The sequence below is a fragment of the Ochotona princeps genome, chromosome 3, assembly GCF_030435755.1.
Source record: "Ochotona princeps isolate mOchPri1 chromosome 3, mOchPri1.hap1, whole genome shotgun sequence".
NCBI lineage: Eukaryota > Metazoa > Chordata > Mammalia > Lagomorpha > Ochotonidae > Ochotona > Ochotona princeps.
The window spans coordinates 31,315,043-31,341,456 of record NC_080834.1 but is presented as its reverse complement, the minus strand read 5'-3'; the positions used below and the strand labels follow the sequence as shown (position 1 = coordinate 31,341,456).

At 50.8% G+C, this 26,414-nt stretch overlaps 1 protein-coding gene across 2 annotated transcripts in view; it reads right to left on the bottom strand.

Annotated features, from left to right (window-relative positions):
* CLDN14 (claudin 14) overlaps positions 1-26,414 on the bottom strand; it is an 86,646-nt gene that overhangs the window by 51,576 nt on the left and 8,656 nt on the right. The window contains exon 1 of one of the 2 annotated variants that reach the window (XM_058661645.1): positions 20,108-20,188. The exons of the other annotated variant lie outside the window; for it this stretch is intronic. The gene's annotated coding sequence lies outside the window, so the exon portion shown is untranslated. Of the gene's footprint in view, positions 1-20,107; positions 20,189-26,414 lie in introns of those variants that run through there. 2 annotated transcript variants of the gene reach the window in all.

Genomic DNA, 26,414 nt, shown 5'->3' with positions numbered 1-26,414 from the left:
CTTGTGGTACAAAAGAGCTTCGATAGTGTCCCGGAATCGTCTCTGAAGAGGTGTTAGCTTGGGGTCAGCACTGTGATGTAGCAAGTTAAGCCTCTGATTGTTGGACCAACATCTTGCAGGGGTGTCAGTTCAAGTCCCAGCTGCTCCACTTCCCATGCAGTTCCTTGCTAATGGCCTGGGAAAATGGTGGAGGATGGCTCAAGTCCTTGGGCCCCTGTACCCACATGAGAGATCTGGAAGAAGCTCCTGGCTCCTGGCTTTGGATCAGTTCAACTCTGGCTTTGCTGTCATTTGGAAAAGATCTATCTCCCTGCCTTTCCTTCTCTCTATAACTTCGCCTTTCAAATAAAAATAAGTTAGGGCCCAGCGCAGTGGCCTAGCAGCTAAAGTCCTCACCTTGAATGCGCCAGGATCCCACATGGTCACTGGTTCTAATCCCAGCAGTTCCACTTCTGATCTGGCTCCCTGCTTGTGGCCTGGGAATGCAGTTGAGGACGGCCCAATGCTTTGGGACCCTGCACCTGCATGGGAGATCTGGAGGAAGTTCCTGGCTCCTGGCTTCAGATTGGCAAAGCACTGGCTGTTGCGGTCACTTTGGGAATGAATCATCGGGCGGAAGATCTTCCTCTCTGTCTCTCCTCCTATCTGTATATCTGACTTTTCAATAAAAATAAATGAGTCTTTTAAAAAATAAGTTAATCCTTAAGAGAAGATAAAAGAGGCAGTGGTTCATTACCTTGTTTGAGATCATTGGTTTCAGGACTGGGGGACATTATTTCTACATTTGTACAGTAGTGCCTATTTCCCAAAAATGAGCTGTTCACCTTGTTTCTCATTGGTGCGTTGGATCACTCAGTTTTACAGTGCATGGTCAGCTACGCGGACCACACACACTTCCTCGGCAGTACATTTCTTCTCACACTGCCACCTGCCAACCTTTTACGGGTGAGACATTTTCTTTTTCCTTTCCACTTCCCTCAAACGTTTCTTAGGAGAGGACGAGGTGCAAGCGACGGCGCCCAGGGCCAGGGCTCGGCAGAGACTCACTAGGTTACAAGGCAGTCCTGTTGCTGAGTTGAACCAAATCTCCTGGCAGAGAAATGCGAGAGGTGGGGCTTTCCCTACATCAGCGGATTGTGTGCCTGAGAGTTGGGGTGGTGGAAGACGGAAGAAGGGGGGCGGAAACGGGTCCAGACCCAACACAAGATGACAGAAGGTTCAACTCGTTCACTGTGGCTCAGATGTTGCCTGAGAAAAACGCACTGAGACACTTTTGTTGTAGCTGGGAAAATGGGAATGCCAGTGAAGGGTGGATAGTGACAGAGTGACCAAGGAGTGACGAGGTTTGCGGGCAGGTGGTCTGGGAGGTAATCAATGAGAGTGCTGACTATTTTCAGATGACAGAAAACACAAGACAAAAGATGTTTGGTTTGTGAGCTGCTGTGTGATTGTGTAGTGTGTGTCTTATAGGAAAGCAGGTTGGGGGTTGGGAAGCAACGGCAGCAGGCAGACACTGGGTTAGGAGAGGGAGAGTCTGCGGGGGCTCGTGGTCTCAGACAAGGGCAGGAGAGCTGGCTTGGCTGAGTGGGAGCAGAATGGCCGAGGTGTGCATGGAGGGTGGCATGGGGCCAGACTGCATGGCCACGGCGTTGTCATGGAGGCAGCGGACAGCTGCAGAGTGGTGCAGCTTGGTGTCTCTCAGGAGGTGGTGAGAACAACCTGAGTGCTGCCGCTCAGTTGAGACCCTCCCCTGTACCAGGTGTGACCACGACCACGGACACAGGTCGCACATGCTGCTCACCAGGAGCGGACAGGCTCTGCTCGGGGGTTGGACGTTGATGCTGAGGACAGAAGGGAGACCACCAGTGCGTCTTGGGTTTCTGGTTCCAGGGAGGGGCGGTTCCAAGTGTAGCAGAAAGAGATGAGAGCAAGGGACTTGGAGAACGCACAGGTCAGTTTGTGATTTCCGCCTTCCGCAGGACAGCCCATTCCAGATGGGTCCTGCTGAGACCTCATTGTGCAGGAAGTGCTACACATTAAGATGAGTTGAGATGACTTGCAATAAAATTATAGCACACAATGCTTGAAATGCTGCACTTGCCAACACGCAAGGGCCAAATTACCAGAGTGAAATCACAATACCCAACCCCTAGCTGTGAAAGAAGCCGACTCACTGACAAGCAGCAGCTTCACTCCGAGCTTCCCAGCACATGGAACAAACAGGCAAAGCTGAATTTTAGACTGCGCATGGTCACACATTTTTGAGGAGGTATGCAGGCTTTCCTGGAGAATAAATCTGGGTCTTCGTTTTCTACATGAGAGCATTTTTGTCACCATCTAGCTTCTCTGGGCGCCCAGGGAGCAGTACAGTGGATCACTAATGATTTTACACAAAATACAAACAAGCTTCTGCACAAAATGGAAGAAACCCCCAAGTGTCTAGTGGCAAGGGCTGAGGTTAGGGCACAGGAGGGGTACTCGGGCCAGTGTCATACTCTGGCTTAAACAGCACCTTGAGATGCTCATCTCACTTCTCTCTCTCTCTCTCTCTCTCTATCTCTCTCTCTCTCTCTCCTGCTCTCTTGTTCTTACTTGTTGCAGATTCTTAACACTTGCAAATAAACCTCTCAGCTCCCTCCTCACTGACCATAAAATTCCAATTTCAAATTGGAAAGAACCAACTTCCCCAGCAGAGTTGGTTGCAAGAACCAACTTTCCCAGCAGAGGTTCCAGATCTGGGTAAAACAAAGACTCAAGGACTGCTCTGACGGTGCCTTCTGATTGGCTGGCACTCCTGAAACAGACAGCCAGGCCACCCCTTTTACCCCATAACCCAGCTGTGGGGGACCCTGTGCCACACTGGCAGCCTCAGTTATCCTAAACCAGTCAGCATCCACGAATGAGAGAAACCCTGGTTGGCTGAACACTCACCCATCCTGGGCGGCTTCACCAGGCCCATGACCACTCAGGGGCCCGTGGCTGGGGCACAGCGGCGTACATGTGACCCTCCTTGACCAGGCCCCATCTCGACGACAAGCCCGGATTATTTGTAGGCTGCAGGACTTGGGGTGCCTGGAGCCCGCGCTGGCCCTGTGGCTGTGCCCAGCCAGGCAGCCACGGGATAAATAATTGAAACTCGGAGTGGAATTACCACCGTGGATCCCAGTTCCCCCCCACAACAGGGCCTGCACCTGTCTTTCTGCAGTCTTTTCAGAAAGAACACCCAGGCCGCTCAGTAGGTGTAAAATGCATTGCGTTCCAACTCAGGGCACACGCGCAAAGTTAACTCCAAGTTGGGATGTGTGCAGAAAACAGAACTCATCAGCACAGTCTGGGGAGGAGGGGCTGGACAAACTCTAGCAGTTTCCAACAGGTGCTTCCTCTGGGAGTGGGCACCCAGCTGTTGGGTGGAGGGAGGGAGGGAGCTCTGGCTGAGCAGCAACCAGCACACACATAGATTTCATGTATGCTAGAATCGTCTGCAACCAAGTAAGCTTCTCTTATAGTATGACTTTCTGCAGTTTCTGAAATGTTCCCACTGGTATGAGCTCAGGATGGCAGAGATCAGTGATGCAGAGGGGGACATACCCCAGTGAGCCTTTCTGTCAGCCAGTCTAGCACACACCTGAGCTTGTAGTTGACTTAACCCATCGTTTCATCACCATACTAGGAACTGATTGTGACACTTGGCATGCTCAATACACTGAGGTGGGACCTGGGGTGCTCCACTTCGTGTAGTTGTCACAGTAGCATCCCAACATGGAGCGTCCTCCTGTGCCCACGTGACAGAAGGGTACATGGAGGCAGCCACTATCCATGAGGCTAAAACATGGCCCAGTGGGGGGCAGGAGGGAAGTTGCTGTGTGGCCACCTGTGTCTTGTATCAGAACGCTAGTTTAAGTCTCAGCCCTTGCGCTTCTGGTCCAGCTTCCAGCTCATGGGCAGCCTGGGAGACAGCTGGCGAACGTCAAGTGCTTGGGACACCACCACCTCCTGGGGAGACCTGGATGGACTTCTTGGATTCTGGCTTCAGCCTGGCTCCGTTTGGGCTGTTGTGGGATTTTGGGGGAGTGATCAAATAGAGGGAAGGTCTCTTACTGTCTATAGCTGCCTTTAAAATAAGAAATAAACTTACAAAGAAAAATTTAAAAGTTATTCTGAAGTGGTCCAGCTGGCTTGCACTTGGGCATATGACTATAGGACAGCCTCCCCCGACCTCTCCCCTGCTCCAGGGACTCATCTGGTGGAGGGGAGGAATTTGGGTCACTCTAACGTTCTTGTGCCACAACCAAGGGGTTTTGCCACTTGCTCTGGTTGCAGTGCCAGTAGCTGGTGTCAGTTTGGAGAGCCAGCGCGTGACACTTGAGAGGCCAGGACTCACGCAGGCCCTGGCTCCCTCCACTCCTGGTGTACATTACAATGGTACTGCCTGCCACAGGGAAGGGGCAGGGTCACATTGCTCAGATCCTGTCCCCCCAACTTCCTCTTCCCAAGCAAACTTCCCAAGGTTTTATGGCTGACTTGAGTTCAGGAGAACAGAGCAACTGGAGATCTGGGACATCCGGACCTTATGTGCAGGGCTGTGGGATCCTGGGCAACTGTCCCCTTCGCTTGAGGATGAGAAAGGGTGGGAGCTTGGATTGAGGAAGGGTGACTAGGGGAATCTGGGCCTCTTCGCAGGGACCCTAAGTAGCCTACCTCCTACCCAGCTTGCCTGCAAGCACCCAGTGAGCCCGAAACAAATTTCTGTTGGTTATAAGCAAAGCTGTTGTGTATTTGGGAGTGAATGCTCAGGCATCCCTCCAGCCTGCCTGAATGCACTTCAGCTTTGGAAGTGGCTGGACAATTGGGGGGCTGTCTACATTTGCAAAAATTTGGATTATTCAAGCTTTATTTTTTTCCTTCTTGCAATATTCACAGAAACAAGGGCACACAATTTCTTTCAAAAGACTTTCTCATGGGGAAGTTGCACCTTGTCAAGTCTGGGTCTCTGTTTTTCTGATTACAGAGAGCACTTGATTGCTTTTGGAATTTCAGAGCATTAAGGCAAAGTTTGATGCTGCTGGAAGAACTTTAGGATCTGTCTGCCCAGCTAAGCTGAGACGCTGGGTAGAGATGAGTGGGAGAGAAGCACTTCCAGCTGTTCTGGGACCCCAGGCTACACTGAGAATACATTGTCTGAAGCCGTCCCGCCAGCTGTAAGAGTCAGGGCCCATGGGGACAGCCTACATGGAGTCCCCTGGACAGCACCTCATAGGACCCGGGTTAGAACCGGGGCTTAGGGAGAGTTTGGGGAGAGCAATAATCTTCCTGAAGCCGTCCACCTGCAGCTCCCCTGGAGTGTGTGCCTGGGTTGGCCTTGACCTTGCCACTCGCCTGCCTTTTCACTCCATGCAGCTACTTCCGACTTGCACGCTGATATCTTCTCATCCCACTGCTAAGGAGCCCTGGTTACACAAGCCCATTCCCAGCATGTGTCCAAGTCGGACTCAGCTCTGCCGGGAATGTGCGAGAAAGCCAGCGCACTGATGATCGCCCCAGCAGCAGGACAGGTGCCTGGCTAAATTTTTTGAGAACTTGGGGCTTCGAATGGCTGAGCTTGCTTGGAGTGGTTGGTTTCATTTCTTTCTTTCCTCCTCCTTTCCTCCTTCCTTTACTTTACTTTTTTTTCCTTTTCTTTCCTCACTACCAGAAACTAGTGCTTCTAACCTATTGTACTGTCTGTTGGGGACAACTTCAGGAATCTGATTGGCCTTAGTGCAGGTGCATTTTTGAAGATTTATTTATTTTTATTGGAAAGTCAGATATACAGGGAAGAGGAGAGACAGAGAGGAAGATCTTCCGCCCGATGATTCACTCCCCAAGTGGCCACAATGGCCGGAACTGTGCTGATCCAAAACCAAGAACCAGGAACCTCTTCCAGGTCTCCCATGTGGGTGCAGGGTCCCAAGGCTTTGGTCCTCTTCTGCTTTTCCAGCCACAAGCAGGGAGCTGGATGGGAAGTGGAGCTGCCGGGATTAGAACCGGTGCTGAGACAGGATGCTGGTGCCATAGGCAGAGGATCATCCTGCTGCTTCACCTTGCTAGCACCGACACTTATCATCATCATCATCATTTCCTGTACCATGTGAGTGCTGGTCTTCACATCCCCCAAAACTGTCAAACACACTTGGATTAACCAGTGTACTGTAGTGAGCCCAGACACCCATCGCCAATTTTCAATCATGCATGACTTAGAGCCAATCTGTCTACATTTATTTCTAACCTTGTTGGAGTTAGGAATCTTCCTAAGCACCCGCCTCCCAATCCTTTTGCTAACAGAAGGAGTATACCTCATAGCTAGCACAGGACACTGTCCATTGTTGTGGTCTGGGGGTGCTTCTCCCGCTTCTCCCAGAGAACATGTTTGGCATTGCCTCGGCATGTCATGACCAGGTTTGGGGTGGTGTGGTCAGCAGGATGAGCACCTCACACTGCACTGGGCACCTGCCTTGACACACAGACCCATGATGAGTGTCTCACACTGCATTGGACACTGGGCTTAACACACAGATCCACAGTGAGCACCTCATACTGCACCGGGCAGCTGAACACACTGACCCACAGTGAGCACCCCACACTGTATCAGGCAGCCTGACACACAGACCCACGGTGAGCACCTCACACTGCACTGGACACCTGCCCCGACACACAGACCCATTGGTTCTGGCCGTGGGAGTTTAGCCTCATAGTTGGCACCCAGACTCGGCGCCTGCTCTCGGCATCAGCTTCCTACTAATGCCCAGGATGCAGCAGTGAGAAATCAAGGGACCACATTCCTGCCTCTCTCGTGGGAGACCTGATTGCTTTCCCAGGTCCTGGCCTTGTTCAGACCTAGCCCCCTGACTCTTCTGGGCATTTGGAAACTGAACTAGCAGACCAGCAGATGGGCATGTTTCTCTCTCTCTCTCTGTCTCTCTCTCTCTCTTTTCTCTGTCTCTTTGCTTCTCAAATAAGTAAACCAACCCAATCTCCCAATGGCCATGGTGCCCAGGATGGTGAAAATGTGTCCTCTGTAACCCTTAGCTTAAGGGTTATACCTGTTTCCAAATTAAAAATGTCTCTGAATATCACAGTGTCAGTGGTGCATGGTACATTTCTGGAGCACACATTGGAATTATCTGTGGAGAACGGGTCAACAGTGGGAATCTCTGGGAAGGAAAAGGATTCCTGTTGATACCAACCTGTTTATTTGTCCCAGTGAGTGCATGCATTGCCTACAAAAATAGTATGTTTGTATAACATGGAGGGTGTGGATGCTCTCAATGGACCAGAAGACAAAATTCTTTATACCTAAGCGAGCAGGGGACTGTCCCAAAGGGCTTCGGTTGGCTCTGTGAGCTGTCGGACCCGGGGCCATTATCGGAATCAGAAGCAGGTGCAGGGCAGCCGCTGTCCTGGTGTGATGGGGCACGTGTGGGAGAGTGCAGTGAAGTGACAGCATAGGGAGTGGGGTGAGTGTCAAGCCCCTGATGCTAATGAGTTTCAACTGTAGGGTCCTCTGGGCCCAGGCCTTGGTGTGGCTGTCAGGGCGGCCTGGGAGCCGGCTGCAAGGTGGCAAGGCCCTGGGCTGAGTCCCACCCAGCCTGGGCCTGGTGCTCATGAGACGGTGATGCTGAGTGGCTTGTTGCGATGGCAGGGAGCAGAGTCCATGGCTACTTTCCAACAGAGCAACCGGCCTCAGAAACACCTCCTCCTTAAAATCCCCTTGGCAGGCCAGTGCGACGGTGCAACTGGTTAATCCTCTACCTCCAAGTGCTGGGATCCCATATGGGTGCCGGTTCGTGTCCCAGCTGCTCCACTTCCCATCCAGCTCCCTGCTTATGGCCTGGCAAAGCACGGTAAGTGATCAACTCCTTTGGTCTCTGCATCCGCATGAGAGACCTGGAAGAAGCTCCTGGCTCCTGGACTTGGATCAGTTCAGCTCTGGCTTTTGCAGTCATCAGGGGAGTGAACCAGTGGATGGAAGGTCTATTTCTCTGCCTTTCCTTCTCTCTATAGATCTGCTTCCCAGTAAAGATAAGTGGATGTTTAAAAATAACAAGAACAACAACAAATGGTGGCTTCCCACTACCCTTGGGAGGAGTGGGGGACAGCTGCCCTGGGCAAGTCGGTGGGCCTTGCCTGGTTTGTGTTCCTGTCCCACTGTTTGCTCCCCCTTTTCCTCCACACTTCCCTGCCTGCACCATCCACCTCCTGGGCCCTTTTCTCAGTCCCTCGTAATTGCCATGCCCAGTCCACCCCAGGACTTTAGCTTTTGCTGTTCCTTCTACCAGGCGTGTTCTGCCTTCCCCTCTTTACTGGGTTAATGTTTCTTCACCCCTCCTCCCCTCCCCTTCCCTTCCCCTTCCCTTCCCTTCCCTTCCCTCCCCTTTCCTCTCCTTCTCTCCTCTCCCTCTCCTCCCCTCCTCTCCCCTCCCCTCTCCTCCCCTTCGCTCTCCTCTCCTCTCCTCTCCTCTCCTCTCCTCTCCTCTCCTCTCCTCTCCTCTCCTCTCTTTTCCTCTCCCGTGTAGGTAAAGCAGTCCCAGCCCCTCCCTTCCTCCTAGCCCTGTACAGGTGCACCTCCATACACTCTGGGCAATGCCATGGCCAGCACTGGCCTCCTAGCAGGACTGCACCCAGAAGAACAGGATCCAACTCCCAGTGCAGGGGACAGCATCTGGCTTGCAACTGTGGCTCCCTGGTTCCAGCTAACTGAGTGCCCCCTGAAGGGGGGCAGCCACCAACCGCTCATCAAGACATTCAGATTGGGAGATGTGGGTTGGGTAGCCTCTGTGGCCTCTCTCAGTGACAGCCCAGTGTGGCCAGGCTGACCATGACCGGAGGCCAAGTCTGGCTGCCTCCCCCTCAGGAAGGTGCCCTCCCCCGCTGAGGGGCTGGGCTGGCAGTGTGGGGAGGCCAGGGCAGGAGTGTCTGAGACTTACATGGACACCAGACTCTACTGGCCGCCCCTCCTCTGGGCTCCCACTGATGCTCTGGGCATATTCCAGTGCCAAGCAATTCAAGCGATGGCCTTCCTGTGTGTCAGGGGTCCGGCTAGGGTGGGAGGCCCTGAGAGCAAGACCTGTGGGTTTTACCCGTGTGCGGCTCCTCAGACCATGCACAAGGTTTGGGAGGTTCCAGGAATGTCTGTAAGGAGGGCTTCCTGCTTTGCCTGGGCCTGCCATGTCCTGAGGGTCCCTTCCTGTTGGGATTCCTCACAAGGGTCTGTCTTGCCATGATTGCTGTCAGCATGAGCAGAAATGGAGACCAAGAGAAAGAGCTATTGGCTTCAAGTTGGACTTTGCTATTTTTTCAGGTGCTCACACACATGTGTGTGCACACACACAGGCATAATACACACACATACACACATCTGTGTACACACACATATAGAGGCACATGCTTTCTAACACACATACACTCATGTACACACATATACACGATGTATGCACCTGCATTATACACATACACACAGATGCACATGCGCACTCACACACACACTCAAACACACATGCATATCAACACAGTACACACATATGCACAGAATGCACACATATATCCTCATCCATGCATATACACATATGCACACATGTACACACTACACATACATATATAATACATGTCCATAATGTACACACATAGATGTGCATGCACATTCACATATACACATGCATACATGCACGCTCACACACATATACACATGAACACAATACACGTCCAGGCACCCAATGCATACACACATGCATATATATATATACACATATGCACACACATACAGATGAACATGTACACATAGACACACTATATACACACACATATACCCACACATATGCACCCGTGCAACCCCCAGCTGTAGAGAACTCTGTTGAAGCCTGGATAGGCAGGCATGTCAGAAAATGCTACAAATGAAAGACCAATTTGGTGCTGAAAAGCAATCTGATGCGGGGCCATGCCGGAGCTGCAAACCCACTGGCAGGTGCATGCCCCTGCTGGGCAGATCTCAGAGGTCTAGGGGTGGGGAGAGAGGTTTTCCCTTCACTCACTCCTTCCAGAGAGGCAGAGGAAGGCAGCAGGGACAGGACTTGCCCAGGTCGGACAGCCACAGGCAGAGGAGGAGGACATGTGGCATGGGGATGTCACCCAGGCCAGGCAGACCCTGAGCAAGGGCGGACTTGAATGGAGAACTTGCTCTCCTCCCCCCAGGTCTTCACTCAAGTGTCACCTCCTTAGGACCCCTCCCCAGCCCCCTTCTATTTGCAACTGTCCCACTGCAACCTTCCTGGGATGCAGTGTGTGTGTGTGTTGATGGAGGTAGTTGAGGTGAGGCCATGCTGGAGGGGGTGGGCCCTCCTGCAGACTCCTCCAACGTGGCTGTCACTGTGGGGGTGCAAGGAGCACCTGTGTAGAGATGGAGATAAACAGGTACAGGGGTGATGCCGCACACACTGACGCTACTGTGTGGCAAGGATGATGGGCAGCCGCCAGAGCTGAGAGGCCTGGAGAGAACGAATTCTCTCCCTTTAGGCCTCTCTCGTGGGCAGAGACGAAACCCTAGCAAGCTCCCAGCTGACTCACTGTGGGCAGAGACGAAACCCTGGAGAGAGCTCCCAGCTGACTCACTGTGGGCAGAGACGAAACCCTGGAGAGAGCTCCCAGCTGACTCACTGTGGGCAGAGATGAAACCCTAGCAAGCTCCCAGCTGACTCACTGTTGCCTTCTTCACTCTGCTCATGCGATCAGAACCCTGCCTCCCCTAGCACTCAGCACTATTATCTCTTTATTTACTCAATTTATTTTACAAAGTTAGCCTTGTTTATTTTAGTTTATATTTCATTTTCATTTCAATTGAATACAAAGAGAAAGGGACTCAGAGAGCGACATATGGCAATCTTCCATCCACTGGCTCATTCCCTAAATGCCCATGCTAGCCAGGACCAGGTCAGGATGAAGCCAAGAGCATGTTCAATCCAGTCTCCCAAAAGGATAGCAATTAGCCCATCACATTTCAACAGTGTGTTTATTTGAAGACAGAGTTTCTGAGAGAGAGAAAGAAAGAATCTCTCATTTGCTAGTTTACTCCCCAGATGCCTGAAACAGCCAGGGCTGGGCCGGGCCAGAGCCAGGAGCCTGGAACTCCAGCCACGTCTCTCCTGTGGGTGACAGGGGTTCGAATACCTGGACCATCTACTGCTCTTTTCCGGGGAGATGAATTGGAAGTGGAGCTGCTGGGATTTGAACTGGCATTCCTATAAGAGTGATTTAACCTGTTATGCCACAACACTGGCTCTGGACCCCAGTGCTTGAGCTGTGACCCACTGCCTCCCAGGGTGCATAATAGCAGAGAACTGTTGGGGTGCGACTGGGAAGCACTTCAGTTGGGATGTGGGCATCCCGAGCAGCTACATGTGCCTGCCTGGCTCATCCATCTCCCTCTTCAGCATCACTTCGCTCCTGGCAGGGTGTTTGGGACAGGGCAGAGGTACAGCTAAGGTAACTGGCCGTAAGAGTAAAGGAAGTTGGCTTTCTGATTGGTGCAGGACCTAACTTGAGCAGTGTTAGGGGTGCAGTGGGGTCCTGCTAGCCAGCCCTACCAGAGCAGTCCCTGCCCGCCACTGCCTGACGACCCTTCAGAGGCTCCCAGTGCCACCCCAGACCCATCAGACCAGGAGGGGACAATGTGGCACATGGGAACAAAAGCAGGGGGGTACGTGGTTTCCACGGTTAGAAACTGCTGTGGGCATAGACAGCACCTCAGTTCACCCGTCAGTCCTGGTCCCCTTGATACTCCCCTTGTTTCCAGTTGCAGACAAGCCAACCTTCTCGGTTAATCATTTTTGCAAAGACTGTCAGGACCAGGAGGACGTAGTGCAAGAGGCTGTCTCATGTGAGATTTCCCCAATAAAAAAAATGGGTGTCGTGATGAAGGCCCTGCACTCGTCAGTCCTCCACCCTGAAACATTTGCAAGTGATTACGCTCTTCGCAGCTGGCGCACAGTCTCGAAGAATGCTGGGAAGTAAGCAGCTTGCTAGCAGGAGCCAAGGCATGGAAACGAGAAGGGTCCTTCAGAAAACATGTTCAGGAAAAAAACCCTCTCAGCAATGGAAAAAGATCTGAAGACCAGGAGTTGCCTTTTTGGGTGGCAAAAATACCCAGAGCTATAAGAATAAGAAGGTTCTAGCAATCCCAAGCATGCACACAATAAGAGATCCATGCAAACATGCCAAGCACTTTCTAAAGTCCTTATCCTAAGATGCCCGTGTGAAAGGAAGCAGGTGGCTGTGCCCAGTGGGTGAATATGAGGGGCCTTTGGGGAGGGGTCTAGGTTATAGCCAGGACCAATCCTATCCTATAGGATGTGAAACCCTACAAGGTTCCCCCATGGCATGACTGGGAGTTTCACCCTGAAGATCATAGACAAGGCATGACTAATGGCTGCCCCGGAGCCAAAATCCCAACACTGTTTTTGACCGAACTAGCATTTGTACTGACCTATCAAGTCAATTAGATCTGAAGCCTTATTACAAAGCAAGATGAAAACAGAAGAACACTCTCTTCCTGCACTGGAGGCCTCTGGGTTCTCCACAGTGACTGGAACACCAGGCCCCCTCCGGAAGGCTTCCCAGCCCAGCTCTGCAGCCTGGTGTGTCCAGCACAAGGAGGTTTTGCTCATCTCTCCTTTCCTCTTGCCCTCAGCTTGGACACCTCTTGCTCTGAATTTCTGCTTCTGGTATTTTCTGGTATTTTCCGGCTATATTTTTGGGCAGGTGGCTGGCCCTGCCTGGGACTCAGAGGTCTGGGGTCCCCTCCCCACCTCTGCAATCTTAAGCAGATGGCTTGGTCTTCTCATCGCCTTGGGCTGTGTGAGATGCAACCAGCGCCCATGGCATGGGCTGGATGGACAGTGCCCATCCAACGAGAGTGATGGTAGGAGGCTGTCCGCTGGTGACTGAGATGCTGCATCAGAAAGAATCTGGTTTGTGAGCACCCCGTGCAGAGAGACAGCCTCCCTCCAGCCTGCCAAAGGAACTGGCAACACCTATGTAGTCTTCTAGACTCCTTAGAGCAGCCACCGAGGGGCTTAGAGGAAGGTGAAGGTACGAGTCTGAGACTCCACCCAGTAGGGGCCACTTCTGTTCATCCATGCCTTCAATAACCCCGTCACTCCATGCTGCAGCCCCCAGTGCCCAGCACACCGGCAATCCAGTCCCAGCCTCCAAGCCAGGGCCTGCTCCTGCATTCTGTGCACCTGCCACACAAGGTGGTGGCATTCCCCACAGGAAGGGGTGGTGATAGAAGTAGCCACACAGAGAAGGTTCATACTGGGGGGACAATGCAGATCCCATGAGTGACGATCCCACAGCGGGAAACAGTGAGGTCCAGAGAGGGTCTGAAACTTGCCCCAAATCACACAGCTGCCGTCTAAAATCAGGGCCCAGACCCTGGCTGTTGAACCTCCACGTTACCGTGTGTGGTCAGCCACGTGAGGTCACTCCCACTGCCCCACAGGAGGTCGATCATCCTCAAGGGACACTTTGTGCACACATGGTGATCACATCCTACAAGGAGAGGCCTGGAAGAAGTTCATAAGCAGGGATGCACCTCGGTCTGCATGACCCTCCATCGCCCCAAAGGCTGTCCCACAAGCCACAGGTGCAACCTGCCAAGCTTGGGGCTAGTCCTAAATATGTTTCTGCAACTATTGGGCATCTCTGACACATCTCAGCCATCTGAAAGCAGGGGCCACTATGTCTGATGCCCGCTGGAAGCCTGCAGCGTTATCTGTATAGGGCACCTGTGACTGTGTCTGGCTGCTGTCTAGAACAGTTTGCAGGAGCTGCTGAGTCTCCTATCCGGAATGTGTTAACTAGCAGGGGGTCGAAGATAACTGCCAACAAGGTCAGGCGTTCAAGCCTCTTTGGCTCAGCCAGAAAGCTCTGGAAAATAGCAGAGGTCTCCATGGGGGCTGAGCTTGGTTCCCCACAGCCCCATATAGGGAGCAAGCCCTTTTCCACTTCAAACCCTAATTTATCATCGATTGCGTCTCATTAGGTTCTAAGAAAACAAGTGGCACGTTTGAAGGTCGGAAGTTTCCCCCCAGTGTGCCTGGGTTTCCAATGTTTTGTGAAGCCAGAGCGCAGGAGCCCCACTGGAGTGCGCTGGCACGACGGACGCACAGTGCGGCTGTCTGGGAAGCCAGCTCATTAGGACCTTGTGAGTGGCAGGTTCTTCGCCTTTCCCAAGTGGAGGCTGCTCACGGGCGAGGGAGGCAGGGGCGTCAGCCAAGACCGCCAGGTCCCACCTGCCGGAAGCATCCGAGCCTGCCGAGGTGGACATGCACAACCAACACCACCCGCCTCAGCAGTCCCCTGGGGATGGTCCGCAGGTGTGTGCCCATCCTAGGCACACAGCACGAAGAATTCGAATCAGATGCGCTTTGCTCATTTCTCACCTTGCCTGTCCGGTTCTATCCCCAAAGAGGTCACTCTGCAATCATCAGTTACATTGGCCCTGCATGCAGGGCCAGGGTGCTGGCAGCTGGTGGGGAATGCCGCACCGGTCACTTCCTGAAGATGAGTGTGGGCCCTTTTCCCCAGCTTTGCATGCACTTAGAACGGCATCTTAGGACACTCTCTTACCCATAGTTGTGTTTGTGAAGAAGGCTTAGGGCCTGGAAAAGCAGTGGAGGATGGTCCAAAGCCTTGGGACCCTACGCCCACATAGGAGTCCTGGAAGAAGCTCCTGGTTTCCCCTCTGCTCAGCTTCTGTCAGTTGCGGCCACTTGGGGAGAGAACCAGTGGATGGAGGATCTTTCTCTCTGCCTCTATTTCTCTCTGTAAAACTGCCTTTCCAAAAAAAAAAAAAAAAAAAAAAAAAAGATCTTGACGAAGAAAAATAAGGCCCAGGAAGGAGAATTCCATTCCCTGTGGATTTGTACTGCTTTTTGTGAAGTCGCTTAACCCTGTGCCAACCCTCTTAACGAAAAGTGCAGTCCTGATTACAGCCTCGCTAGTTACAGGTTCCACCACGGTGGGGTGGAGGTCTTTGGGAGTAAATCGCCTTGAACTGCTTCCTTAGCAGGTAAGCTGAAACTCCTTCTTGCTCCCCCTACCCAGCCCCTGGTAAATGCCATTCTCTCTGTATACATACATCTACAGTTTGACTATTTGATTCCATTATTTTTAGACCAGGTGATCTTTATTTCTTGAAAGCATTTTGCCATATTCACTTCATATGCTGATAATCTGTGTGTGTGTGTGTGTGTGTGTGTGTGTGTGTGTGTAACTGTTTGGAAGGCAAGCATGGATATACCAAGCTCACATTACTTGCAATTCATGCCAAAGTTTGTAGAATGAGGTAAGAGAGCTATGTTATTACATAAGGGATATCACTTGATAACATTTATAAATATCCATATACTAAGTAATAAGGTGTCCACACATATTTTGCCACATGTGTTAGCTTCCACATATGAGAGGGACCGTGGTACGCCTATAAGTGGAAGCATGTACTGTTTTTGAGTGACCAGCTTATTTCATTTTGCATAGTGTCCTCTGGGCCTTTCCACAGTGTCCCAGATGGACTGCAGGATTTCCTTCCTTCTTAAGGCTGGAAAACAGTCCATTGCACGTAAGGATTGCATTTTTCTTGTTCCGTTCATTTGTCAAACATTTTGGCTCGTCTCATCTGGCTAATGTGAGTAATGTTGCAGTGAACACGAGAGAGGGGAAAGTATATGCTGATTTCAATTCTGAACACTCTTTAACCCTCTCCAGGTCTCAGCCAAAGCTTTGAGGTCCACACTCCTCATTGCAGCTGCCTCTCTCTGTTGCTTTCCTTTCTCCCATAGTCCTCCAGGGTCAGAAGGAGCAGGCATCCCTCCCTTCTTCCTTTCAAGTCCAAAACTCTTTGGTTCAATCCTGCAAGCCTGGCTGTTGGTGCCAGCAACGATACAGAAGAACTGAAGACATCATTTCTCTCAAAAAGATCTGATTTCCAAATTTATTGTTTTGCAGAAAATCTCTATTCTGCATATTCAAGTAGAACAGTACTATGATTTTTTTCATTTTCTTTGCATTCCTTCTACAATGCGGTTGATCCTCTAAGTCTGGGGGCCCTGCACCCGAGGATTCAACCAGTCACAGATCAACAAGATTTGGAAGGATGAGCACAGCTGAGGCTCTGCTTGGTCCCCTGCATCCTGTATCAGAGTGTCTGTGTTTGAATCCCAGCTCTGCTTCCGATTCTAGTTTCTTGCCAGTGCACGTTAGACGACATAGTGCCAGCTCATGTGCTTGGGTCTGTGCCAACCATGTGGGAGACCCAGATTGAGTTCTGGGATCCTGCCTTTGCCCTGGCCCAGCCCTGGTTGTTGTGAATATTTGAAAAGCAACCCACTGGATAAAAGATCTTTCTTCTCTTTGGCTCTTTTTACCATTTAAATAAAGTGAAAATAGTAACTGACTCTTTAAAAGAAAATATTTGGGGAAATTGTGTTTGTCGTGAACAGTACTGATTTTCCCTTGACGTTTTCCCCTAAACCGTAGAGTAGGACGACCAATTCTATAACATCTATGTGGTATTAGGTTTTCCAACTGGCCAAGAGATGATTTCAAGTGCATGAGAAGGTGTTGTAAATTTCCTGCTAACATGACTCATTAAAAATATGTATTTATTTGTTTTTATTTGAAAGGCACAGTTACACAGAGATAAGAAAAGACAGAGATCTTCCATCCATGAGTTAATTCCCCAAATGGCTACAAAAGCCAGAACTAGGCCAATCCAAACTTGGAAGCCAGGAGCTTCTTCTGGGTCTCCCACGTGGGTGCAGGGTCCCAAGGCTTTGGGCAGTCCTCTGCTGCCTTCCCAGGTCATAAGTAGGAAACTGGATTGGAAGTGGAGCCCCCAGGGCTCGAACCAGTGCCCATATGGGATACTGGCACCACAGACCGAGTCTTAGCTTGCCAGCAAAGCCCAGGGTGGAGGGGAGGAGCAGGCCTTATCCTGGTTGCTGAGGGGTGAGGTGCACCTGGTCAGTGTATTCACAGTGGTGATGTCATCCTGAGGACAGAGGATGAGCGGCTTGGGAAGGGGCAGAAATCCAGGCTGGTGACATTCTGCACGGTCTGTGAGCCTGCCCGCAGATACTCCTCAGCAGAGCTTCAGCACCGGGAGCGACCAAAAGACAGGAAGCTGGTGGCAGCAGACATGACGTGAGGTGGGAAGAGGAGCGGGCACCCTGTGGGGCACACCCCCTGCTTCTTACCTCTGCCCGCGCTCCTGCGGAGCATTCCTGAGCAAAAGACCCCAGCTTCCTCCTGGAAGTCACGCCCCGGCAGAGTGGAGAGACTCCAACCCGTGCCTCACCTCGCAGTCACATCTCAGCCTTTTGGCTTGAAGAAATGATTGCTCTCTCCTTTCTGTCCAGACCCTTCCACGGCTCTCCGCCGCGCCCGCCCTCTTCCCACGCGCAGACTCTGTCCTCCCCTCACTCGCCTGGAGAACAGCCGAGGGTCATCTGGGAAGGAGGTTTGGCACAGTCACTGCTTGTCAAACGCTGTGGTTTTGTGGTGAACCCAGCAGCCTGGGAATTCTAATAAGGCTGGCTTCATGGGTAATTTAGGATGAGTTATTTGTTCTGTTCCTCGTTTGGCTGCTCTGCAAAATGGGGTAGATAATAATACAGCCCAATTCCGAAGCCATAACAAGATGATGGAAATGAGAGTGGTCACCTCCAGCTGACCATGAACTTGGGTGCTGCAGAAATGCAGAACGAAATATTATCATTCTTCAGGGGAATCAGGTTTCTTGAAGGGTTCTGCGACTTAGTCACTCATTAAAAAAATAAAGAGAAAAAAGGGCGATTGCAGCCAGGGGTGCATGGGTCACATTCAAGAACAGGACCACACGTTGGAAAAGCGGGTCACAATGGGATCTGAAGGGTTTCCTAGGCCATGTTGTAGGTGCTATGGCACACATCATGGCCAGCCTATGCCCAGGGTGTAGTGGGCTTTCAGCCCTAAATCATATATTAAGGCATGATCTGGTTTGTAGACCTATTGACCTGATTCCATACTCTATAGCACTCTCCTAATAACCAAACTGAAAAAAAAAAAAAAACAGAACTATTTTTTTTAAACTCACAAGTGCATGTGCTGTAAACATGGGTCTGAGGTTAGAATATTGAGTTCCCTGAATATCAACAATCTGTCTTTCCCCATTAATCAGCTGCTTACGATCCCGGCCCTCTTGTGGGCCATGGGGCCGTCACTGATGATTCTCTGTCAAGCAGACATGGAATTGTGCAGACATGTGCTTAAAGAGGAATTTTCCCCTCTTGTTGATTTTATGTAGGAAATTATTTAGAAAATGTTGGTTCACGCAGAGAAGTTCAAGGACTGTGGGGAAGGGGGTTGGGACCAGGGACGTTGGAGATGCGGGGGGCTCGGTGAACCCTTTTACAGACAGGGCTCAGCAAGGAGAGGCTCTTCAGTTTGTGGGGCTCTGCTCCCCAGTCCGCCCATGCATTTCTAGCAGTGAAACTAACAACCCTCAAGCCGCTGCCTGTCTCCCCCAGGCGCCGTCACCCCACATTTGAATTAGCTTGTGAAGAGAGGGGATGAATGCTCAGATTCCCCAAACAGGAAAGAACACTGGTGACCCCACAGTTCCTGCCTGCCCTTCCCCCAACCCCAAGCGCCCCGTCTCTGTTCTGCGTGGTTGTAGGGCATGTCCGAGGCAAAGGCGACGGACTCAGAATGTGGCCTCCTTTGAAAGCTGAGCCTGACAGACACCCAGGAGGGAAAGCAGGTTGGCATTTACGCCCTCCATGGTCAGTTGGGGATGGGCCCATGGCAGCCTGCAGATCCCAGAACCCACGCATGAGCTGGTTCCTGATAGGAAATGGGGTAGTGTTTGCTCGGAGCTCCTACATGTCCTCCTGGGCACTTCGAATCCTCTCTGGACGACTCGTAATTCCTATTCCAATGTGATAATGTGACATCAGTTACATCATCAGTTGTTCCACTGTATAGTTCAGGGAAAAATGACAAGAAACAAAGACTGCGCATGTTTTGTACAAACAGGATTTTTTAAAAAAAATCATCGTAGCCAGCAATTGATGGGATCGGAGGCTGCATATTGTAGATATTTTTCGTGACAGAAGTCCACTATCGATCGGGAGTACGTGCCAAGCGGCAGGTGTTTGGCACAGGTGTTAAGACTCCGTGAAGATGCTCACATCTCGCCCTAGAGTAGCAGCTGCTGGCTTCTGACTCCAGCTTCCAGAAACCCTGGGGAGGGGCCACCCTGGAGACAGCAGTGACAGCCCAAGGGGAGACCTGGACTAAACTCCCCACTTCTGACTAGGCACCAACTGCCACGACATTTGCAAAGTGACATGGAATCTCTCTCATAAATCAATGATTTTTCAAAGCTAGTAAGTCAGAGCCAACACAATGGCTCAACTGGATAATCCTCAGCCTGCAAATGTTGGCATGCTATGTGGATGCCAGTTCATGGCCCAGCTGCTCCCCCTCTGATTCAGCTCCCTGCTTATGGCCCGTGAAAGCAGTAGAGGACGGCCCAAAGCCTTGGGACCCTGCACCAACGTGGGAGACCTGGAAGAGGCTCCTGGCTCCTGGCTTCAGATCAGCTTAGGTCTGAGTGTTGTGGTCATTTGGGGAGTGACTCAGCAGATGGAAAACCTTTCTGTTGCTCCTTCTTTCCCTCTGTAACTCTAGCTTTCAAGTGAAACAGGAAAGCAAGCTAAAAGATGCAATAAACCACATAGTTTAAAAGGGATACGCTCTGAGAAAGATTCCTGTTCTGCTACGTTAGGGGCAGTCACCAGGTTCTCTCCTTGAACTTGCCTACAACGAAGCAGACCACAGAGAACTGCCGGCCACAACAAGAAGAATTGAGTGCTTCCCTTCGAATCAAGCTCCTCCTAGACACACACACAGCTGCAGGGAAAAGCCTTGGTAAGTCTCACCAAGGTTGAAATTAAGGTTCTAAATCATTATAAGTAAGTTAATCCAATTAGTTTACTAAATGAGCTATGAGACAAAATTCAATCTAGACACTAACCTTCAGTATAAAATCTAAACTTCTGCCGGACATGATTCTCCTTTCCTGTAGTCTTGTCTCACAGCATGCCCACCCGAGCTCATCAAGTTGTAAATGCATTCTATCAGGAGCAGAGTTAAAAAGGTAAGTATGTTTTGGTGCCACAAAAAAATTTGAGTACTATTCATAGTAGAATTCTTCAAAGAGTTTATGGGAAATGCATGTTTTAAAGAAGCTAGGTACAGGGCCCGGCGGCGTGGCCTAGCGGCTAAAGTCCTCGCCTTGAAAGCCCCGGGATCCCATATGGGTGCCGGTTCTAATCCCGGCAGCTCCACTTCCCATCCAGCTCCCTGCTTGGGGCCTGGGAAAGCAATTGAGGACGGCCCAATGCATTGGGACCCTGCACCCGTGTGGGAGACCCGGAAGAGGTTCCTGGTTCCCGGCTTCGAATCGGCGCGCATCGGCCCGTTGCGGCTCACTTGGGGAGTGAAACATCGGACGGAAGATCTTCCTCTCTGTCTCTCCTCCTCTGTGTATATCTGGCTGTAATAAAATGAATAAATCTTTAAAAAAAAAAAAAGAAGCTAGGTACAGATTTCAAAATTTTTTTGCACTTAAAAATATATTTTGAATTTACAAGTTGAAGGAGTTCTGAATGGATGCTGAGGTGAGGCAAGTTGTGCCAGCCCGAGGTCAGTAGGTGCTGGATTCGTGAACCGGCAGGGCTCAGATTTCCTGGCCCAGGTCTTGGGGCCCATCTGTAAGGGGGTGCCAGGTTCGTGAGTCTTGCGAGTGGGGCATCTGGTAGGGCTTGGGTCATCTGGCTCCTGTTTGGCCCACCTGCAAGGTGGGTGCTGGGTCCTTGAGCCCCGGGCGTGAGGAATCCAGCAGGCCTCAGGTTGCCTGGCCCAGATCTTGAGGCCTGCCTTGCAAGAGGGGTGCTGGTTTAGTAAGCACTGGGGGCAGGGGATCCGGCAGAAAGTGGGTCACCTATTCTGGGTCCTGGGGCCTACCTGTGAGTGAAAAGGGGGGAACAGTGAACACAGACCCTGACACACATGGAGAATATGGCAGCCCACTTGGTACCGCAGCAGAGGAAGGAGAACAGAGCAAATTGGACAAATACCCCAGCAAACAATGACAGCAAAAATCCAGTGAATGAAGACTTGAGGCTGACTATGTCAGCCAATGGGCATTGGAAGGTTGCCTCACCCTTGGATTGGGGAAATCAACAGCATTTCAGAACTATCCTAACTACTTGGTCAGAACCCTTGGAACATGCACCACATTGGGCCTTGGGATGATATTGGGTGGCAGTTCCCCATCCCTGGGTACTGGGACATTTGGGGAGGCTGAGTGTGGCTTCCCTCTTTATCTCTCCCCTTACCACAGAGACAAGAAGAAATAGAAAATTTGGAAGCAAACAAATAGAAATAGATAATGCAACCACCACTTAAACATTCACAGGTATGCCCATGCCATCTGCAGTTCCTTGGTAACCTCCTGGGTGCTGTTCAGAAGAGCTCAGCCCAGAGAGGTCCATCTTAACTCCTAGGATCCTAAGACAACAAATGGGTACAGTCTCAAGCCACACTTACACAAGGGCAGGTAGTCCTTTGTTTCTGCAGTCTAGGGAACTGATAGAGTTGCTTTGATTGACACAACTTATGAGAGACTGGTACCTTGCTGCATTTTCTGCTGCTGCAGTAGCATTTCACAGACCAGGTAGTTTATTTTCATTTTAGTTCATGGTTCTGCAGACTGACATGTCTTTGACAGGGCAGTGCCAGTTCTGCTTGGTACCTGGGGGTGTGATCACATGGCAGAGGGCATCCCATGGGGAGACAGAGCAGGTGTATCACTACCCTCATGACCACGAGTAGCGCCAATGACCTCCTAGAGGTCTCACCCCCAGTACCAGCAGTGAAGGACTTTGGGAATCAGATTTCCACATATGAATTTTTGGGGGACCCAGTCAAGTCCACACACCTGATTTTTTTGCTCCTTCCAGATACATGAGGATTAGAACGGAGGTTGGCTGTGGCCAGCAGGTGCATAAAAGAAGGTGTGGGATGGATTTGAGGTGCAGGGAGGGAAGTAGTTCTGTTTGCGACATATTTGAGAACATGTGTAAGGCCACCATTCCCTCCCCTGGCTTGGATGGATGAGTCTAGTTTTGAGGACAAGGTTGCTATCCTGCAATTCTACCACTGCCCTTGGGTTTCCATTTCTTCCCACATCTCTTATTTTTGGAGATATATATATATATATATATATATATATATATATATATATATGCTTACATATATACCCTGCATATATATATATATATATATATATATATATATATATACATATATATATGTATATATATGTGGAGAGAGAGAGAGAGAGAGAGAGAGAGAGAGGGACTGTCCATCTGCTGGTTCATTTTCCAAATGGCCGAAATGGTTGGGGTAGAGCAGCCAGGGCCAAGAACTGAAACCAGGAGCCAGGTGCTTCTTCTGGGACTCCCATGTGGGTGCAAGGTTCCAAGGCTTTGGGCCATCCTTCATTGCTTTTCCAGGCCACAGCAGGAAGCGGGATCAGAAGTGGAGCAGACAGGACTTAAACCATGGGTATGTAAGATGCCAGCATTGCAAGCCAAACCAACAGCTTGGGTAGCCCTGGCCAGCTGTCTGTTTGCCAGTTTCCACAGTGCTAACACCAGCATCAATGCTGATGTCTAGCTACCAGCTTAACATCACTGAACACAGGGTTGTGGAGATGTGCACTGCCAGCACTCCACGTAGCATGTGCATACCCCCATGAGACCTGCTTACGGGCAAGGTTCCTGGGCCTTCAGAAAGCACCACACACACCAATAGATCATCTCCTGGCTTCAGCCTAGCTCATTCCGGGACATTGCAAGCATTTGGAAAGTGAGCCAGTGGATGGAAGATCTCTCTCTCCTTCTCTCTCTGTAATTCTGCCTCTCAAATTCATTCTCTCTCTCTCTCTCTCTCTCTCTCTGTGTGTGTGTGTGTTTTAATTGGAAACTTAGATCTTTGACTTCGGGGCACTTAATGAAACCCAATCAATGCAAGTCATAAACAAAATCCAATCACCTCTCTCTCCTGGTCTCTCTTGGAGCTTTTTGGGATGATGTTTCAGTGAACCTGGAGGCTTGCTGTGAATGCTTTAGAAACCCAGTTTCTGGGCAGTGGGGACACTGCAGCTCCTGCGTCTAAGCCCCGCGCAGTTCTGGTTTACCAGCTCCCCAGTTTATGGGCTGCCCCCAGTGATTCCTGGGGCCTGGGCTTGATCCTGTCTCAGTGGGGGCGCAGCAGACCCCCATCTGCAGATGCGCTCTCTGACTCATGCAACCACACAGCCAAGTGCCAGAGGAAGGTGGCCGGTGTTTAAGTTTCATCTTCCTTTTGAGTGCTTTCTCAAGGCCAAGGGATGCTCCTGGAGGCTGGACCGCAGCGTAAATCAGGGGGCTGGGCGCCACAGAGGAGTGACTACGGAAGACATCCATCCTTCTGCCTGGGGCCAGGAGGAGGAGCTGCTCCCAGCCACTGGGAGAGGGTTGGGATGAAAAGAAAGGAGTTAGAGCACACTTCTTCCACATGCTTGATCCATAGCCATGAGGCTCAGCAACCATAGAGATCTGAAAGTCGCCAGCAAAGTCTGCCCAGTGTCCAGGATTTAGCAGCCATGAGGGAACGTGCGCACCCATGTGGACGCACCCAGGGAAGGTTACTGCCTGGAAACAAACCTAGCCCATCTTTGTTCCTGCGTTTGGAGTTTGTCAATCCACCCTGGGAAGGGAGAGTTGACATCCTGAGGCCATAACTCTCCAAGGCACACCGCTTCAATTAAGAGATAGGGAAACCCGGAGGGGGAGGGGGTTGAGCTGGGAGAGGAGCAACCTTAGATTAATGGCTCTGGAAGAAGGCTGCTTGCAAAGTTGGCAGGAGGCTGATTTACGCTCATCCCTGCGTTGCTCCAGGTTTAACTCACTGGCATTCTTTGTTGGGGTGGTGGTGGGGGCCACAATTACATGATCACTTTCACTTAGGGAACTGGAGGAGACCCGTCTGCTTCTCTGCCGGAGCCTTAATAACTTGACTCTTTCTGTTCAGGCTCTTGGTTAGAGTGATCTTGTACCCTGAGCATTGTTGCCTCTCCCAGGTACCCTCTGGCTGTTTACAGTGTGCACTGTGTACCTGCCTTGGTTCCTGAGATTGCCCAGGCTCCATCCAGCTCAAACCCCAGCTGTGTTTCACTCTGAATGATTTGAGCAGTGTGGGCTCCAACATTTAATTTAGGGAAGGGATTGGGAGAGGTACGGGTGAACTGAGTCATTCATTGGTTCCACATGAAGGACCCTTACTTAGATCTACTGTGTTAGGTGGGGGAGAGCTGGAAATAAAGCAGGATCTTGCCTCTCCTCCTTCACTCACTGGAAGAAAGTCAAGAAGGGCCTGGGAGGGAAGACCCTGGGTAGTGCCCCAAGACCAGTGAACCCCTTGGACTCCACACTACATGATACCCTGAAGGTTACCAAGGAACTGCAGTTGGCATGGGGCTGCAGGGGTACGATGGAGTGGTAAGGTGGATGCAGCGTCCAGCACAGATTCCCTGCTCAAAGCTCCCGTCCACAAAGGTCCCACTGCCCCCTCCCATCACCCTGGTGAACCAGGATGTTCTTGCGGCTGCCCCAGCTGATGAGTGAGCAAGACAGAGATGCAAGTCCCAGCCTCTGACCCCCCAGTGGAGGACCCCTCAGCAGCAACCTTTGTTCTGGACCTCTCCGGAGGTCCCCAGAGCCCCTGGCCTGGAGGGTGAATTGAGGCTTGGGAGGGTGGATGAGGTTGAACAGAGTCACCCATGGTGTTGGCTGATAATGGAGCAAAAATAGAAAAACCCAAGTCAAGAAACAGTGAGGAGAAAGTCCTTTTACAAAAACTCTCCTCTCTCAGTGTAACTCTCCATTTCAAATCATAATAAACAAATCTTTGCTTTTTTGAGTTGCCCTTTTGTGAGTTGGCATGAGTTGATTTGGTCAAGTTTCATCCATGAACCCTACAGAACCCTACAGATCTGAGGAACTTGGTAACTCGCAGAGTCCAGATCTTGTCCCCCTACTTTCCCATCCCTGGTCACAAGGGAAGAAAGGTAATTTACAATGGAGAGGGATCCACAGGCTCCATTACCGCGGTAAGAGCATGGAAACCTAGCACCACCCAATGCAGTGTCAAGTGCACATTGGCAGTGGAGGCTTCTCAGCACACTGTTGACCTTAAACACAACCAATTCTCTTTTCCTAAGATTTATTTATTTTTTATTGGAAACTCAGACTTACTGAGAGGAGGAGAGACAGATCTTCCATCTGCTGGTTCACTCCCAAATTGGCCACAATGGCCAGAGCTGAGCCAATCCGAAACCAGGAGCCAGGAACCAGGAGTTTCATCTGGGTCTCCCACATGGGTGTAGGATCCCAAGGTATTGGGTCATCCTGCACTGCTTTCTCAGGCCGCAGGCAGGGAGCTGGAAGGGAAGTAAAGCAGCTGGGATATGAACTGGTACCCATATGGGATCCCAGTGTATTCAAGGTGAATGTATAGAAAGAGAGAGAGGGAGAAACAGATTTTCCATCTGCTAGTTCACTCCCCAAATGCCTGTAATGGCCAGGTCTTGGCCAGCAAAAGCCAGGCACCAAGTGTTTCATCTGGGTCTCTCATGTGAGTGGCAAGGGATCTAACACTTCAGTCATTTTTGTTACTTTTTTCAGACACATTAGCAGGGAGCAGCCTGGACACAAATATGTGACCACATGGGATTCCAACATTGCAGAAGGCAGCTTTATCTACTATGTTAAAATGACAGCCCCAGGTTTGACACTTTTCACAACAGAAGGCCTGGGCATTTGTTGAGTGGATAAGACAACTACTTATGATGTCCACAAGCTACATCAGAGCATTGAGTCCCAGCTCAACGCCCTATTCAGGCTTCCTGCTAATGCACACACTGCACAGCAGGTGATGGCTCAAGTGCTGGAGTCCTGCTACACACAGGAGACCTGGACTGGGTTCCCAGCTCCCAGATTCTGCCTTTCCTGGTTCCAGCTGTTGTGAGCTTTTAGGCAGTGAGCCAACAGCTGGCAGTTCTCTGTCTGAACTCTGTGTGTGTGTGTGTGTGTGTGTGTGATCTGCTTCTGAAACAAATTCTTTAAAATGTTGAAAAATCTGCAAAGTCAAAAAGAAAGGGATGCTAGAAGAACAAATCTTATAATGAAATTTTCTAGAACATGCACCTACTCTCAGTCAAGTATTCTATTGGT